Source organism: Schistocerca serialis, chromosome 4, assembly GCF_023864345.2.
Source record: "Schistocerca serialis cubense isolate TAMUIC-IGC-003099 chromosome 4, iqSchSeri2.2, whole genome shotgun sequence".
NCBI classification, from domain to species: domain Eukaryota; kingdom Metazoa; phylum Arthropoda; class Insecta; order Orthoptera; family Acrididae; genus Schistocerca; species Schistocerca serialis.
Window position 1 is genome coordinate 107,302,366 of NC_064641.1, and position 19,711 is coordinate 107,322,076.

The window sequence follows — 19,711 nt, forward strand, 5'->3', positions numbered from 1 at the left end:
AAGAACGCCAACTGCATCACATGCACGCCATCAGTCACCAGAAACAGCTGCAGACGCCATATTGGTTTTCAGTTAAAACTAGGAGAGTAAATTCGGTACGGGCACAGTTTTCATATCAAATTAATTAATTGATCAATTAATTACCCCCACACACGGATGATGTCTTGGGATTTCGCCAGCTGCCATGTGCTCCCCACAAGCTCATTTTTAAAAAATGGGAATTTCCAAAATCGCGGGAATTTGTCCCCACACTTTGTTAACGCCGTACCCGGGAATTCAAAATAGCGGGTGCCTATTCTGTGACTCGAACCCTGGTCCTTCTGGATGGAAAGCCTAAGTGTACCCCCCCCCCCCCCTCCCCCCTATACAGGGAAACTGTCTAGCTGCAGGAAGGATCGACCTAATTACGTAATTAATCATAGAAGACTGGGCCTAATTACACTTCTATATGTACAGCGCTAAACACGGAGCGCTATAAATCGCAATACAGCTCAAAAATTGATGATGTCATACAACTGGTGTTATCCTGCTTAGAAAAAAGTTCACAATGGTTCAAATGGCTCTGAGCACTATGCGACTTAACTTCTGAGGTCATCAGTCGCCTAGAACTTAGAACTAATTAAACCTATCTAACCTAAGGACATCACACACATCCATGCCCGAGGCAGGATTCGAACCTGCGACCGTAGCGGGCGCTCGGCTCCAGACTGTAGCGCCTAGAACCGCACGGCCACTCCGGGCGGCAAAGTTCACAATGCCACTCGAAACTAGTGGCAGACGTACTCAAAATAAACTCTACATAGGGTGATCCATTCACCTATAAGCTGACGGGAAAAGGGCGGGAAATGTGTTCAGCAGATGAGATCCTGGTGTTGGACAGGGAGAAGTTTACTAAGTGTGTTACCTGTAAGCATATAGCTGAGGACTGTGTCTATCGCTGTTTCACGTCGGATTTCACTACAGACGCCTCCCGCTGCGTTGCTCGACAATAACCCTGGTGCTCGAATTTCAAATAAATGGTGCTCTCTTTATTTCGCGACAACTTCATTATATTTCACTTCCCCCGAGACGCCAGCTTAGCACAGCTGATGTGTAACTTGCATGTAGTAAGAAGGGGTAGGGCCGCAAACCATCACCTTAAGTGTTAGGAAGACCAATACGTCCTACCACAACTGATGGAAAATGCTTATTTGTTCTAACTGCACATCAAAATTGTCGTGAAAAAACTAGCACTTGTAAACAACGGGTCATAATGCAACGCGTATAGTGGAAATTGAGAAAATAATTTTAATAACACAACTACCGCAATAACCGACCCCGAAAGATCGCACCATGAGAGAGGGGGCGACACCTCCACGTGTGTTCTATTTTGCTGCAAAAACTACCGATCATGTAGAACGTTCTTGGTATTTCAAAACCTTCATCGGAGTCAAGAAAAAGAGATAATTTAAACTCCGAAAAAAACATACAGTGTAATGAAACATGTATGTTAACCGATTTCTTTCATTTTAATGGACAAAAATTACAGGTTTGAGAGCATCCCTGGCATTTAAATGACTGTCTAAACATTTTGTCATGCATAAGAGCATCGCAAACATTTCAGATACGTGAAATAACATTACGGCTCTGAGCTGGTTAGTTCGTAACCGAGGAGAACACGCGTGCAGCTGCTGCCTCTCTCTTCTGGTGCTATCTGTTGGGGTCGATTATCGCGGTAGTACTTGTGTTGTATTATGACCCGTTGTTTACAAGTGCTACTTGTTTCAAATGTCTCTAAGCACTATGGGACTTAACATCTGAGGTAATCAGTCCCCTAGAACTTAGAACTACTTGAACCTAAATAACCTAAGAACATCACACACATCCATGCCCGAGGCAGGATTCGAACCTGCGACCGTAGCAGCAGCGCGGTTCTGGACTGAAGCGCCTAGAACCGCTCGGCCACAACGGCCGGCGCTAGTTTTTTCACGACAATTTTGACGTGCTATTAGAACAGAAGCACGTTCGGATGCGCGGTCCGTGTAGCGACGCCTTTCGACAAGCGTGCGCCGGCGCAGTTAAGCGAGGCCTGGACCGGGCAAGACGTCGCTCTGCGTGCACATGCGCCCGGCTCACCGTCACTTCCGCCCCGGTTTATGGAGACCAGCTAACGCTCGTTCTCACACTGCCCCAGAGTGCACGGAATTTTGAAACTCGCGGGCTGGGTGAGACTGTGTAGAGGACTGGGAGCTCGCCTTTCGCCTACAACGGTCTCGTCGAGTGCGCTACCCGGACACTGTTCGAGTTGGAACGCAGTGGAGAGGAGCGGCCAGAAGTCGCCGCACACGCAGCCCCCTCTGGCCGGCGTGCGGGACCGCGCCCCTCCCTCGCGACCAGTGGCGGCGCCAGAGTCCCGTAGACCCTGGCATTTCAGAGTAACTGCTCGTCTGGGTACGAAAACAATGCGAGACAGCTGGGGACACACACAAAGTGCTCAACAAGCGAAGTGACACTGTCTGCACCCCGTGCTCATGTTTTTTCTCTTTTGTAATATACGTTATTTATTTACAAGTGTAAGCCCGCTAACACAGAGCAGACGCTGAGGCGGAGTCCCGTAGTCAAATCGGACGAGTTCACATCTGTGACACCGAGAGTTGAATATTATCACAAAAGTTTTTGGTAGTGTTGACCGCGGCGGAATGGAGCTTCCCATTAGAGCTGAGCATTAGCCGGATCTTTATAGTTGCCGTAATTGTAATGCTGCGGAAGATTAATTATTTCGCCTTAGGGAAAATTTTGACTTCATTATGGGACACATGATTTTTCTTTGAACAGCTCGTGTTTCAAATTTAAAAAAATAAAAAAAAAAATAAAGCTAGCTGAAGAAAACTAGAGTATTCTAAATCCGTTACTAAATCAGTGGCAGAAAAATATTTAAAAAATGGCGAGAGACTCAACAGCAGAAGGCGGCAGGATGGCTTAAAAAAGGATCACTCGTGGTAACGTGGATCGCTGTACCTCTGCAGACAACCAAACAGAATTTGTGGGCGTAGTGGACAACAGTGCAAAGTACAAGAGGAACTGAAGTACGGAACTGTTTACCACCCTTCAGTTTTAGCAGCAGCAGCAGCCGCAGCCGCCGCCGCCGCCGGCCGCTGTATCGACCGCCGCCGCCGCCTCCTCAGGGCCGATCGCGGCCGGCCGGCCCGCCGCCCCCTGTTGCGCCCCCACCTCGCCTCGCCCCGCCACGCCTCTCACAGCCCGGGCCGACTCCACGGCCGCCAACACGCCACGGACGAATCCTCTTCTCTGTCCGCATCGACAATAAATTATCCACATTCCGCTCAATGAAAAGTCTCCTTCTGAAGCAACCTCTTCTGTCGGTCGTTCGCTTACGATATTTCGACGACGTGACTCGCTCCCTCCTGAGGCGGGGAGCGCCCCAAGAAGAAAGCGACTCGCGTGGTCGAAATACTGTAAAAGAACGACGCAGCGATCGCCAAAAGACCCGATTATTCCGACGTGCCATCATTCACAAAAGAAATTCTGACAGACACAAAAGCAAGGGTGAGATTCAGAGGAGCACTGTCAGAAGAATTCGAGATCAAGACAGGTGTTTAACAGGGAGATGGATTGTCACCATTGTTGTTCAATATAGCACTGGACGAAGCGATCAGGCAGTGGAGAGCAATAAAAGAGGAAATGGGAATACCTAAGACCCATGTGGGGGACAAAAAGGACAACAGGGCTCAAGTGGACTGCCAAGCCTTTGCAGATGACATAGCAATAGTAAGTGAGACGGAAGAAGACGCAAAGACACAATTCGACAACTAAAGTAAGGTAGCCAGAAAGGTGGGACATTAAACACCACTGCAAACTGGGAAACACCGGAAGGCACTGTGCAAATGGTGGACAAATTTAAATACCTGGGAGAATTTATAACAGGAAAGAACAGGAGCAAGGAGGGAATAACAGAGAGGATAAAGAAGATGTCAGCCTTCTGCATGACAAGAGAGGTATACAATAAAAAGAATATATATCCACAGAGGCAACGATAAGCCACTACAAGGCAACAGTGAGGAATGCAGTATTATATGCTGCTGAGACGATGACACTAGGAAGAAATGGGGCAGAGCAACTAGAGAAAGAAGAGAGGAAATTACTGAGAAAAATACTAAGTCCCAAAAGAGGTGGAGAGAGGTGGATGCGAAGACCTAGGGAAGAATTGTACCGGAACATGAGAACAATATCCGGGGAAATCAGACTCAAAAGGGCAAGGTTTGCTGGGCATGTAGTTAGGATGAGTATGGACAGAATGACGAAGAGAGTGTGGGAAACAACAGGGAGGACAAGGGGAAAGACAGGAACCAAGTGGATTGTTGAACTTCGGAAGGACTGGTTGGAATTGGGGATCAAGGTCGAAGGAAAGGAAAATTGGAGGAACAAGTATACACCGATAAATATGCCGGAGAACAATGACAGAGAAGAATACAGGAAAAGATTAGAATGTCACCAGTGGAGCCGCCAGGAGAAACGGAAACTGAAGATCTCGGAAGAAGAGCGGGAGAGGAGAAGAGAAAGAATGAAGAGGTTCTGGGAGAAGAAGAGGAAAATGCAATCTACGAAGGGGCTACCCGTGGTCCTACAGAGGCCGTAATGCAAGAAGCAGAAGAAGAAAAAGACATGCCGTCATTTCGCCGGGAAAGCCTGACCCAGAATTCTCGAGTAAATGCTTAGCGGAATCACATTTCCCAAATTCGAGCTTACGACGACTTACTCGAGAGACATTCGAGTACGCCGTTACGCGTTCTCCAGTCGGCCGAATTATGACACGGGGACGTCACAGCATAATGCAAGTTGCACATGCTACCCGAGATTAAGTCGATGCCAGTGACTGTAGGACACTAGTAACGACCTTGATTTAGTCAGATAGGGCAAGACTCATTTATTTCCGTGTTGCCTTTCAGCAAACACCGCCCTATTCCACGCACCACCGAGGTTGTAGTCGCTATACGGCTAAAGTTATAGATATAAATTCTGATATGAATGGGGTTTTTGATGGCAGAATCCCAGTAAGTAGATGTATGGGATAATATTTCTGTTTCATCAAACATAATCGTTTGTTTCTTAACGAGATTGTGTTCGATGATACTTATAGTGACGTCTGAGCTGCGTGCAGCGTTCTGAAATCGTCGTCTCATCCTTTTTCACCAATGGAATTGCTACTAAGATCACCAGATGTCAGAACCACCAACACCAACGCTGTCTTTTACTGGGCGCACCTCCTCTTTAACTTCCTCCAGTGGCTGGAAAAAGGAGTGAATACCGTGTGTGCCCAGGACTCTGCCTCTTTTATCTGCTCTAGCTGCTAAGAAAGGAACGAATGCTATCGACTGATCATCTTATTATGACTCACTGTGTCTGTGTTTTGGTTTTTTAGAGACATATAATTAAATATTTCTATCGCTAAAGCTATTTCTTAGATGTATGATCTTGGAATCTAGCTGTTCCTGTGACAGTTTCAACTCTGTGTATCAGCTTATTTAGAACTGCTTTCTTATCAGCTGATGATGAAACCTTTCTGCGCTGAGGTACAGGTCAGTGTGTGTAGGTTCTCGGCAGAGACTATTTCATTTGTTTGACGAAACGGAAATACTATCCCGCGCATCTACCTACTGGGACTCTGCCATCAAAAAGCCGTTCAGATTACGATCTGTCTCTACAACTTTAACCGGGATAGGGCCTACAGCCTCAATGGCGCGGGGAATCGAGCGCTCCGAATCTAAAGGCAACAGAGAAATAAACGAATTCACCATCGCTACCAACCTCCAGCACTCACAGACATCGACTTACCAGGTGTAGAAGTATGAAACCGGAATTTGCTTGCAATAATTACACGTCTGTTGTTTTGAAACTGATAAAAAATATTTTATTCAAAATAATCTGCATTGCTATTTATACATTCCCGCCACCTCTCCGGCACGCTATGAAAGACACAAAAATCACAGTTCTTCTTTTGAAGCGAATCAGTCAGCGAGCCATTTTCGTACGAACTGAAGCGTTGTTCAGCGAGAGCGTGTCCCAATGACGCAAACCGATGATATTCGGACAAAGCTTAGCGTGGAGAATAAGCCGCATGCTCCAGTATTTCCCAATTGAACGCCTCGATCGTTCCCCTGACCCGTTATGCATGTGTAATGCGGCGTTAGCATAGAGCAATACGACTTTGTGTTGCCTTTTTCCAGATTCCAGTCGTTTTTCGCGTTTTAAATCGATCATTTGCTGTTGGCAGCGATCAGTGTTAGTGGTTTCACCAGGTTTTAGCAGCTCATAATAGATGACAGCCTTCTGATCCCACCAAACACAGAGCACTGTCTTCTTTCCAAAGCGATTTGGCCTTGCAATGGATGTCGATGGCTTGCCTGGATTCACCCATGATTTACCACGCCTAGAATTCTCAAAATATATCCATTTTTCATCAACTGTCACTATTCGACGAAGAAACGACTTCCTTTTCAATCCGGCGAGCAGCACTGCACAAGTGGTGTATCGATTTGTTTGCCGTTTTTCATTCAGTTCATGCGGAACCCATTTTCCCACTTTCTGCACATTTCCCATAGCTTTGAACCAAAGAGAAACGATTTTCTACGCCACGTTCAATTGTTTGGCGAGTTCCTGTTGAGTTTGAGTATCATCTTCATCCAAGAAGGTCTGCAATTCGTTGTCTTCGAACTTTTTCAGTGGTCTCCCGCGCTCGTCGTTTCTCACGTCAAAATCGTCACTTTTGAATTATTTGAACCACTCGAAACACTGCGTTTTCCCAAGACCACGTTCGCCGAAAGCTTCGACGAGCATTCGACGCGATTCTGCAGCAGCTTTCTTCAAATGATAACAGAAAATTTTCTCCGTGAATCGTAGTTAGTAGGCACAAAAATCGATATGTTTACGAGTTTGAAACAGATACCGATGTCCGGAACTTGGGTTACTGTGTGTTGACATTCGTCGTCAGCCGTTACAGGAAGCAGATGGCACTGCTGACGCGGTCTCAAAGGCCCTACACTGACGACTAGCACCATCAGTAAGGAAGCTACGGTTTCATACTTCTACACCTGGTAACGTCTCGTAGTAGGTGCAACTTGCAGTGCGCCGTCACGTCCCCGTGATAAGATTCGGCTAACTGAAGTACCAAAAGGCGTACTCACGTGTCTTCTGAGGAAGACAACGGAGGAAGTCTTCGAAAGAGAGAGGCTGACAAATGTGACGCGACAAGAACTCCGCGAAGCATTTATTCCAGAATGTAGCCGGGAAAAGCCACGTTCGTAGAGGCTGAATTCGGTTTCAGCTACGGCCATCATTCGGTCTGCTGTGGACGTGGAGGTTGAACTGTTGCCCTTCCTCCTCGCTAGCTACGGGGAATGGCGCAATACGGGGCTATACCGTGTACCGGAAAGCTACGCACACGGACCGCTACTTCCATTAAACTCTCTGTTCATCACACGAGGCACAAGCGCAGCTTCATCGGCACCCTGGCAACACCCGCAACAACAATACGTAAGCCGTGGCATCTCAGGCACGAGACACAACGTCTACATGGGGCAAACCGTTGGCGTTCTAAGAAGCAATGGGTATCCCACGACAGGCACGCACGGTGTGGCAAGGTCCAGCAGCCCGTGAAATCACATAATCGATACAGAAATCCGAGGCACGGCCATATATCCCCAGAATCTCCGAACGCGTGGCATAAAGACAGAATACACTCTGAGCCCTGCTCACTCCCAGCTATGCGTTTTCGTGAACTTTGCTGTCTATCTGTGTTTGGTTTCCCGCCCTTGTTGCGGTTACGTCGTGGTTCTTCTTCCTTCTACGTGTGGCAGCAGTGATGTGTATCGATATTTGCGCCGTGTACCATCTTTGGTTTGGTGTGTACAGTTTCCTGTTAGGGGATCTGGAGGCAGTCGTTCGGTTGTTGCTGACAAGGGAAGTTATCTCCGCGCGGTGCAGTCGGCTGGGGGCGCTGGCAGCCCCTGGGCAGTGTCGGAGCGTGTGTGGAGATGTCCGATCGCTACGAGCTTGGTGGTTCACCGACCCAGGACGTCAAATTTGAGTAGTGGTTTCAACTACCCAAGCCACGTCCATTCATGTCGTGGTGGTTCGTTTCGGTGGTTTGCTGTTGGTGAGGTTTTCCTGTGAGCAACACCGAGTGTTTCTACTGGTGAAATTTAGGCGCCATGCGGTGCAACTAACTATTTTGGTCGGCTACAATTTGAGTGCACCAGTGGAATTTTCTGTCTTGTGGCCGTTAGTGTTCTGGTTGCCTGCCCTGGCCACTAACGTAATTTCAGGCAGCGTCCGTTCCTCACCTGTTGTCGTTGTCAAACATGGTGTGTAATTTTGACAGCTAATACATACTCCATTGTGGATTATCACGTTTGTAACCCTTCCGGTCTGAGTTCTCATATACTGATTGACGGGAAGCAAATCGTTGTGTCGGTCGGTCCGTGACTGTCCCCTGGTTGGGTTCCGACGGATCAAGTATAGTTGGGCTCACCACCTGTCTCGCCTAAGTGAACGAGGGCAGACCGACCTCCTTGGAGGCTTCCGAGTGCCACCGGTGTTTAATTATCTGTTGTCAGCTACTTTAAATTTAAGGCTTATGGTTTTTTTATTTTTCTTAAAAAGTTTGCAAAATTAATTTTTATCTTTCAAGCTTAAACATTGCGGCCTTCTGCCTTTAAAAGATTATGGTAATACATTTTAAATTTTGAAACTTAATTGTGGCCTTCAGCCATTGGTATTGCACCTTGGATGTGTGTGTTCTATCTGCTTAGCCTTAGGGCTTTCCACGTAGCCATGATACCTTTTTTAATTTATTTGATTTGCCTCTTTAATTGCATTTTAATCTTGTTGACTTTTTAAGATTTCTTGTTGTTAAACATTCTGGCCTTCTGCCTTTAAAAGTCTATGGTAATATATTCTAAAAAATTTGAAATCTAATTGTGGCCATTTGTATTGCACTTTTCATATGTTTGCTGTTTTTTTAAAATTATTTTACTGATATCTTAGCTGGATTTTTATCTTGTTGATTTGTTAAGATTTCTTGTTTGGAGGCCTTCAGCTGTGAAAGAGTTACATTCGGTAAAGATCCGGCTATGTGCCGCTTTGGTTGTAAAGGTTATTAAGTTACAATAAATGACAATTAGAAGAAGAAACTGGCCTCAACCTTTGGCCCTTTCCACAATCCTATTACCTGTTCTGCCCAGAGGGTTTAGCAGGCGTATCACACTCCAATCCAAGAAATCAGCGATTACCTCGGGTCGGCCAAAGACAAACGGGACCCACTCACGGCGACATCGGCAATTTACCCAGTAGCACGCAGTATGCACCGGGGTGAGAGGTCGATCTAACAGCAGGGCGACGGAACATTATACGAAATGAAATGACAGGGTGGTACACACGGAAAAATCGGTCGTATCTGGGCACGAGTTGTGGTACACACGGAAAAATCGGTCGTGTCTGGGCACGAATTGAGTCGTGAGGAATGCTGTACAGGATTTGCTGAATCTCATGTTCCGGCAGTACCCACTGGTTCCGAGGCTCCATCGAGATGTACGAGCACAATCACGACTCGAGTAAGAGCGTGCATGCTATTGTACAGCTTTCAAATCCTGTGGACCAGTGGTGTGTTTAATTGGTGTGATCATACCAAGGAAATTATATGGAAATCCTTTGTTAGCTAGTTACCGTTGCTCATTTAGAATGTGTTGCGGTCATCTGAGGATGTGAATATATATATTTCTAGTTCTTCTATGAAGTCCATTTTCTTGCCTTCGTTTGTAGTATGTAACATAGGTAAGCTGTATCTAATGTTAGAAATAGGTAAGCTGTGCTTAGTGTTAGACACAGTATGCTCGTGAGTGGCTACTGCTGACTTACTCATTTTTTTAAAATTTGTTAGTTTATTTAATTTATACATGCACTCCGATGGCTTTATAATTTTTCATTAAAATTTCTGCTTCCAGTCGTTGGAACAAAAAGAGAAAAAAAGAGAGGAAGGAAAGAGTAGAAGCATGTTATTGGCATGTTGCACGTCCCACATATGTTCTTTACACATTTAACGTGTTAGCTCAACAGGAAATGAATAATATTTTTATATCTTTCCTAAATGGATAATCGTTACATTGTAAACAATAAACGTCGAGTTTGACGCACAAATTGACATTAAGAATATTATGCAGAGTGCCACTGTTACATGCTTACAATGCGTGTGCTGTTCGCAATGCAACAGCTTATACGTCGACCTGGAAAGCCACAAGGACAATAACAAAACAAATCGCCACGCACTGGAACGTACGTTAAGTGTGTGCACGCGTTAACCTTTTGTCAAAAGTAAATGCAAGCACATTAGCATGTTTGTATTAATGAAACTAAACTGTCGGAAAAAATTAACCTCACAGTGCACCAGCGAAGGCGGCTGATTCGTCCTCCTCTGCAGAGTGTCGGCCCCGGTCCAGAGTCTGGACTAGACCTTGCCTCTGCTTCCCGCGCCGCCAGCTCAGCTCAGCTCAGGTCAGTGCTGCGGGCAGCCGATCGCTGCACGCAGCGACGCACCCTCTGCCTTCCCCCGTCCTTTTTCATGCGAAGCGCGGCAACCCCTTTTCTCATCACTTCGGGACTGGCCGGACAACTTTTGTTTTTCAAACAGCACTACTATATTATCATTACTCTCTCTCTCTCTCTCTCTCTCTCTCTCTCTCTCTCTCCTCTTCTCAGCGATCACAGGCCCTGCAGACCACGCGCTGCATCAACGGTCTGCTTCCACCGCCTTGTATCTCTCGCAGCCTCTCTCCACCCTTCCTAATACTGCGATGTCCTTCTCTATGACATCTTTCCACCTTGTACGAGGTCGGCCCAATGGTCTTGTTGCCTGGAAAGTTACTTCAAATCCTTTCTTGGTGACACCGTTGTTTTCCATTCTGGCCACATGTCCAGCCCATTGCAGTCTCCTACTTTTTAATTTCTGTATGATAGTGGGTTGCTTCATAAACTGATAAATTTTATTGTTCTTTCGAATTCTCCATACGGCATTCTCCAACACAGGTCCCCAGATTTTTCTCATTACTTTTCTTTCGAAAACATTCAGTTTTTCTCTTTATTATTATTATTATTATTTTTTAAACGATCAATTTGTTACGAGGCGATCTGTTTGGCTTAGGGAAAGGAGAACGCGTCAGGGAGACTGTCCTGGCGTCACACTCGAGAAAGCAAGCAGGACCTGAGTGAAATCAAGATACTCTCGTGGGATTTCTTGATCTAGAAAGAGTTAGACTGTAAAGATGCTGGAAGATATCTTGAGACCTTCAGACAAATAGGCATACACTGCAGGAAAAGGCGTGTAATATACGCATGCTCGAGAACCAGGAGAGGGCAATATGAATGGTAAAGCCAGAGAGTAGTGTCCCGATTATGAAGGGTGCAAGGCAGGTTGCAGTCTTTCTCTTCTGCGGTTCAACCTGTACATGGAACAAGCAACGAAGGAATTAAACTGAACGTTCACAAGTGATAGTAAAAGTCAAGGTGGAAGGGCATGCCGGCCGGTGTGACCGAGCGGCTCTAGGCGCTTCAGTCCGGAACTGCGCGACTACTACGGTCGCACGTTCGAATCCTGCCTCGAGCATGGATGTGTGTGATGTCCTTAGGTTAGTTAGGCTTAAGTAGTTCTAAATTCTAGGGGACTGATGACCTCAGATGTTAAGCCCATAGTGCTCAGAGCCATTCGAACCATTTGGAAGGGTATCAAAGAGGAGTTTCTGCTCTGAGATGGCGGAACTGACAGAGGGGAGGAAACCGTGGTGGGCTGCGTCAAATGAGTGATGACTCTCGCTGCCCAGAAAGGTAACTTCGTCTGAGCCAGTGCAGCGTGCCATCAGACCGAGTACCAGCAGCTGGACCGCGCCTGCAAAGAGTTAAGCGCAGAGTGCCTTCGTCGTCCAAATCAACCTCACGTATAACCGAAAGGTGCAAAAGTGACCTATAGCCCCTTTTTTGACGTAGGAGGATCTCATCTAAAATACGGCGAAGCAGTTGAACGCTGAGAGGGACTGCAACTCGTTGGCTAGACTATAACGCGTACTCCAAAACATGTGCACGTAAACAGTCTCAAACAGCGACCGTCCTGTTCCACAGCACTAACAAGACCCTCGAACTGAGGAAAAAACACTGCTGGCAAGTCGTGAAGCAACTGCTATACAGTCCCAAACTGGTCCCACCGTGTGACTCACATAAGGGAAAACTGGATAGAGCACAAGTCCTGGAGATCATACAAGGATGCAACCGTGTGTCCCCGCCCCCATCGACCTGTGCATGCATCAGCTGCCAACGGTAGTCGTTGAGACACCAGGAGGACGTCGGTTCGTGTCCTCGTTCGGCCATCCGGGTTCACGTTTCTCCCAATTCCCTGAATCACTTAAAAGCGAATACCGCGACTTTTTCTTTGAAATCAACGCTGCGGGTTTTATTACCGCTTACACGGGACGTTAAAATGATAATCTTCTTTCCTCCTCACAACCACAGACCCTCTTGTCATACATAGTGAACCACCTACTTTTGATACTTCTAGTATTTCGTAAACAGCGTCCATCAAATAATATTTCGCAGATGGGAAAGTAATTTGTTGAATTGGTAACACTTTTATCTTTTTCATCTGTCTACTTGCAAAGTAACACGAGAGTTGTAATATCTGCAGCACTCCGATGCCTTGCGTTCACCGCCATCGATCATCCTTCGTACAGTCCCGACTTGGTCCATCAGATTTTCATGTTTCCAAAACTTAAAGAACACCTTCGAGTACTTCTCTTTGACAGTAAAGAAGCGGTGTCTCCGTCAACAAATATTCTAAGTTACGGGTATCAACAACCTAGAGTCTCGTTAGAAAAAATGTGTTCGTCGCCTGGTTGATTATATTGAGATCAAATAAGTTATGACGACATTAAGAATGAAGATGTAGAATGTTAATAACGTTTGTTTTATTTTAAAAGCTTTAAGAGTTTTCAAACGGAGTTATTACTTTTCATCACGCCCTCGTACCTTCAGAAAAGCCTTCCTAACACTTCAATTTAGCGATACAGCAAATTAGTATCATTTCGCATACTACCATTTGCCGCTTCGATAAACGGGGCTGTTTACGAAATATCTGGAGAGCCCAACTCACGTCCTTCATTGACTATGTGTAAGTAATGCTACACATGTACTGTCATTACAATATTCTGTGATCAACATTTGTGCACACCCTACAACTCGCTTTTTTCGAATTCAAATACGATTTATTATTTCCATTTTTCGCAATTTCTACCGCCCTATGCATCTAATGTAGAAAATGACGACTGAAAATCTTGCAGACTGTTACGTGAGCTACTTCACCGTTGGTAGGAGACTTCAGTGTCACTCACCTGCTCCAGAAGCTGACTGGTCGGACTGGCGAGGAGGTGTGTGTGTGTGTGTGTGTGTGTGTGTGTGTGTGTGTGTGTGTGTGTGTGTGTGTTTGAGAGAGAGAGAGAGACAGACGCCGTATCTAATCGTGCCGGCCTGCCAGACAGCGGCTACAAGAACCTGCAAGCTGGCGCTCCTCTGCTGCTACTGCTACTAGTTCTACTGCTGCTAGTGAATCATTCCAGCCGCTTTCTCTGGACAATCGGCGGGCGCAGTCCTCATTGTTTTACCTGCAGACACAGCTTGTGCTTTAATCGACTAGAGTCACAGTCCAAAAATTACTCAGGAACGCCGGCTCAGGTGGTCGAGCGGTTCTAGGCGCTACAGTCTGGAACCGCGCGAGCGCTACGGATGTGTGTGATATCCTTAGGTTAGTTAGGTTTAAGTAGTTCTACGTTCTAGGGTACTGATGACTTCAGAAGTTAAGTCCCATAGTGCTCAGAGCCATTTGAACCATTTTCTCAGGAACTTTGAACAGTGCTCGAGATACTGATATTCTTAACATTTACACTGGGACCAGTTCTCAACGTCTACGCCCATCCACAGATCTATAAACTTAGTACATGCTCTTGCTCTCGCTCTCGTCTGCGTTTGGTGTAACAAGCGAATGTAGTGACTGAGAACTGAAGCCTCCTAACCTCTGTGCAGGTATATTTGTCACTGTACTATTAAGCTTTTCAAATTGATCCACGTCCATAGACAAACAATGCGGGATGTGTGGTGCCGCCTCGATGCAAACACTTCGTTGACCTCAAACTAGTCTTAGCGATATGGCTCTAAGCACTATGGGACTTAAGAGCTGAGGGTCATCAGTCCCCTGGACTTAGAACTACTTAAACCTAAATAACCTAAGGATATCACACATATCCATGCCTGAGGCAGGAGTCGAACCTGCGACCGCAGCAGCAGCGCGGTTCCAGACTGAAGCACCTAGAACCGCTCTGCCACAGCTGCCGCCTAGTCTTAGCGACAATATCGCAGTAATCGGTGATTACACATGGAATCTAGACTGTTTTATAATGAAATACGTTAACTTTAAATGATGTTGTGATTACTTTTCTGTTTACGTTCAATATAGCACCTTACAATTTATGCAGGTTAACACCATTAATAAACCACTGTGTTTCCTCACAGATCAAGCCACCCGCAACATTTAACTGAAATTTGCTTTCGACCTGACGACCGTCCATGTTAACTTCGTAGAATTCTCCGCATAGAGATTTAGAAAGAAGAAATATTAGCGTCAAACGTTCAGTCGACAGCGAGGTCATTAGAGAGGGAGTACACGCTCCATTTGGCGGAGGAGTACAAGGAAAGTGGTCGCTCCCTTTTCTTCAGTTAATCTTGCTAGGATGGGTAGAATGTTTACCTGCCATGTGCGGACGCAGGAGGAGCTGGTCACAGTTAGCTAACAGCTGAATGCGCTTCTGGCTACTGTCAGTCACCATCAGGCTGCTGCCTCGCGTAAAAGTGGTGCGAAGAATCTGGCGCGTCCCTTGGGACACCTCAGGTGTCGCTGATTTCGCCCACGAGCTCTGCTACCGAGGCACCTCCTGTGGTACCCGATGCGGTGGATCCGCCCGCACAACAGAGTAAGTGGCGGGTGGTAATGCGTTTGCGTCGCTCGAGGCGGAAGGCCAATGTGGAGACTGGCCTCCTGGCCTCACCCATCCACCCTGGGAGTGGACAGGTGGCCGCTCCTTCAGCAGGGTCCGAGCAGGCACACGGAAGAAGGGGTTTACTAGCTACCGCGGATCCAACGTTAGGCGCGTTATGGAGCCCCTATGGCAGATAGCGTTCATGGTGGAAAGAAAGCCAATGCGCACTCCGCATGTCTGTCGGAAGGCCTCATCCGAGATGTGGAGGTGGCCTTGCCTGTGGCAATCTAGCGTGCAGGGCGCATTTGACTGCATGTTTTTGCTCACGTCGGCACCAACGACGCCTATCGCATGCGTTCTGAGGCCATCCTCAGTTCATACGGGCAGCTGGCGGAGGTAGTAGAGTCTGCTGGCCTCGCGAGGGAGTGCAAGCAGAGCTCGCAATTTACGGCATCGTTCCCAGAGCCGTTCGGTGTCCTTTGGTCTGGAGCCTAGTGGAGGTTCTCAACCAGAGACTTCACCGACTTAGTGACAGTTTTGGATGCAGATTTGCAGACCTGCGTTATCGGTTGGGATTCACAGGACTCCCCCTGATAGGTCAGGGCTCACTACAGAAAGGAAGCAGCTACTCATGTAGCAGAGTACTTATGGAGAGCACATGGTGGTTCTTTAGACTAGATGGCAGTTTGAGGTACTCTGATGAACACTCGCCAGTCAAAACGCAGCAACGGAAGTCAGACCGCGTACAGAGTAAAGACACTTCTACTGTCAAAATTTTATTAGTAAACTGTCGAAGTATTCATAACGAAGTTCCCGAATTCACTGCCTTCCAGGAAACTTCTCGCGCTCAGATTATCCTCGGGACCGAGAGCTGGCTCGAGCCCGAAGTGGAAAGCTCTCGGATATTTACCAAGTCATGGAACGTGTATCAGAAACACAGAAAAAAAATGGCTCTGAGCACTATGGGACTTAACATCTGTGGTCATCAGTCCCCTAGAACTTAGAACTACTTAAACATAAGGACATCACACACATCCATGCCCGAGGCAGGATTCGAACCTGCGATCGTAGCGATCACGCGTTCCAGACTGTAGCGCCTAGAACCGCACGGCCACACCGGACGGCGGAAACACAGATTAGAGGCCACTGGAGACAGACTGTTCACTGCAGCTGACAAAAGTAGTGTCTTTATTGAGGTCGAAGTTGAGTGTGGCAGTGAAGTTATCTGGTAGCGTGTAACAGGTCTGGGTGAAACTAAGTGAATTGCTGGATGTTTTTACGGGCCACCTCATTCCGCTGTGAAGGTTCTAGAGTCATCTAAAGGATGTCTACGGTCAATAGCACGTAAATACTAGATCATGCATTACTAGTTGGATGAGACTTTAACCTACCGACCGTAGACTGGGATATCTACGGATTCAATGCAGGGGTACTCCATCCGGTCACTTGTTAACCAGTCTGGTGTGGCAGATGAAAAAAGCAAACGAAAGCCAAAGTTGTAAATTTCACTTTCAAATAATCATACACGCAGGAAAATCGTACAAACATACCGGCGTTTGACCATCACACAGACTCCCATATGGGCGACATAGTGAAGAACATCCATGGCGTAGAGAAACAACTGAAGGAGTTGAAAACAAGTTAAGTCACCAGGTGCGGATGGAATCCCAATTCGGTTTTTCAAGTAGTGCCCTACGGCAGTGTCCCCTTACTTATCTTGCACTCATCGCGAATCTCTCGCCCAGCGCAACGTCACTGCGAATGGAAAAAGAGCGCAGGTGACTCCTATGTATAAGAGGAGCAAAGAACAGACGCAAAATCACAGACCAATTTCCCTAATTTCGGTATGCTGCAGAATCCTTGAACATATTCTCAGCGAGGTGGCGCAGTGGCTAAGACACTGGACTCGCATTCGGGAGGACGACGGTTCAATCCCGCGTCCAGCCATCCAGATTTTGGTTTTCCGTGATTTCCCTAAATCGCTCCAGGCAAATGCCGGGATGGTTCCTTTGAAACGGCACGGCTGACTTCCCTCCCCGTCCTTTCCTAATCCGAAGAGACCGAAGACCTCGGTGTCTGGTCTCCTTCCCCAAACAACCCAACCCCAACCCATATTTTCAGTCCGTATAGAATAAATTTTCTTGCGACCAAGAAGCTTATGTCCACGAATGCATGGTTTTAGAAAGCACGCTCGTGCGAAACTCAGATTGCCCTTTTCTCACATGATATACTGCCAACTATGGATGAAGGGCAACAAGCAGACTCCATATTTCTTGATTTCTGTAAAGCGTTTGACACAGTGCCCCATTGCAGGCTGCTAACGAAGATACGAGCATATAAAATACGTAAGTTCACAGTTACGTGAGTGGCTCGAAGTCTTCTTAACTTACACAATCCAATATGTTGTCCTCGACGGCGGTATCGTCGGGAGTGCCCAGGGAACTGTGATACGTCCGCCGTTGCTCTCTCTATATATATATGATTTGGCGGACAGGTTGGGCAGCAACTTGCGGTTGTTTGTTCAAATGGTTCAAATGGCTCTGAGCACTATGGGACTCAACTGCTGAGGTCATTAGTCCCCTAGAACTTAGAACTAGTTAAACCTAACTAACCTAAGGACATCACAAACATCCATGCCCGAGGCAGGATTCGAACCTGCGACCGTAGCGGTCTTGCGGCTCCAGACTGCAGCGCCTTTAACCGCACGGCCACTTCGGCCGGCGCGGTTGTTTGTTGATGATACTTGATGTACGGTACGACATCGAAATTGAGTGACTGTAGGAGGATATAGGATGACTTAGACACGATTTTTAGTTGGTGTAATGAATGGCAGCTAACTCCAAAGGTAGAAAAATGTAAGTTAATGCGGATTACTAGAAAAAACAAACCCATAATGTTCGGATACAGCAGTAGTAGTGCCCTGCATGACACAGTCACGTCATTTACAGTATTTGGGTGTACCATTGCAAAGCGATATATGAAATGGAACGAGCATGTGAAGTAGTGGCAGGAAAGGCGAATCGTCGACTTCGGTTTATTGGGAGGATTCTAGGGAAGTGTGGTTCCTCTGTAAAGGAGACCGCACATAGGACGCTGGTGCAACCTATTCTTGAGTATCGCTACAGTGTTTGGGATTCGTACCACGCCGGATTAAAGGAAGACATCGAAGTAATTCAGAGGAGGACTGCTAGATCTGTAAGTGGTAGGCTGGAAGAACACGCAAGTGATGCTTCGGAAACTCAAATGGGTATCTGGGGGGGAGGGGGGGGACACGTTCTTTTCGAGGAACACTACTGAGAAAATTTCTGCATTTGAAGCTGACTGCAGAACTATGCCCTTGGCCTCCAACAAACAATGCGCGTAAGGATCACGAAGGTAAGATACGAGAAATTAGGACTGATACGGAGGCATACAGACAGACGTTTTTCCTCACTATATTTGCGAGTGGAACAGGAAAGGAAATGACAACTGGTGGTACGGGGTACTTTCCGCCACGCGCCGTAAATAGATTCCGGAGTATTGGTGTACATACAGAAAGGAATCCTGCGCAGACTAAAGATATCACTGAGAATGTAGACTGTATTTGAACCCCTGTCCCGCCGAATGATGGTCCCGAGTCTTACCACAGCGCCACTTCACTCATAAAAAAGGGCTGCACAGGGGTATTACACACATCACCAATCGAGGTAGTGAAGCAGTATGGCCTTTTAGACAGAACTTTCAACAGATAATGTTAAATCGTGCAGTTGAGCTGATGTCACCTTAAAACGAATGAAAAAGAACCTGGTCAATACTGTACAAGACAGGAAGATAGAACAAAGAAATGTGCTCTTGAGGTATATGCTTTTGGTCAAACATTTTTGAGAATCTAGTGATGGTTTTGGTAACATGCATTTATACTTATGTAATTTATGCTTCACAGTGAAATGGTGTAGTATCACAGAAACATGTATGCATGAACGGAGAAAAACAAGACATCGTGCCTCCCGCCTCTCCGCCTTCAAGGTGGAATCCTCAAAATATATCAACTGTTCGAGCAGACAGGAAGGCAAAAAGGGAGAGCTTTCTGAAGAAAAGCACCATAAGATGATTATCGCTAAGCACTCTTTAGATATGTACTATTACTTTACTGCCCTACTCATTTAATTATTTTAAGGAGTAAATTTCACTGATATTCAAATAGTTCCTCGTGGTGTTGTGCAGGAGGTAGTACAATATAATATACGAAGGTTCAGTTGTAAGCTACAAAAGTATGCGAACTGCACTGACTGCCATTACTTACCTTATGCAAAGCTGTAAAACGCAAGCGTATACCGGAAGTCGTTATTAATTACGGCAAGGTAGTGTGGTTAGTACTCACCACTGGCGCTGTTGTCGTCGTCCTTGGCGGACATGTCCCTGACGTCACATTATCCGACGCATGACCTGAAACACACATCACTTTGCTAATTGTTACTGCCTTTATTAGGCGTGACAGCTGCGCACTATTGCTTGCCCCAAACATGACAAATCTTTTCAACGCCTCGAGCATGCAACAGATCACCTTTCACAAAAAAAAATGGTTCAAATGGCTCTGAGCACTATGGGACTTAACATCTATGGTCATCAGTCCCCTAGAACTTAGAACTACTTAAGCCTAACTAACCTAA

At 46.5% G+C, this 19,711-nt stretch overlaps 1 protein-coding gene across 1 annotated transcript in view; it reads right to left on the bottom strand.

Moving 5' to 3' along the window:
- The window catches only part of LOC126475254 (histone deacetylase 5), a 454,388-nt gene extending 434,905 nt beyond the window's left edge, over nt 1-19,483 (bottom strand). The window contains exon 1 of the mRNA XM_050102967.1: nt 19,423-19,483. The gene's annotated coding sequence lies outside the window, so the exon portion shown is untranslated. The remainder of the gene's footprint in view (nt 1-19,422) is intronic.
- Between the last annotated feature and the right edge of the window lie 228 nt (nt 19,484-19,711).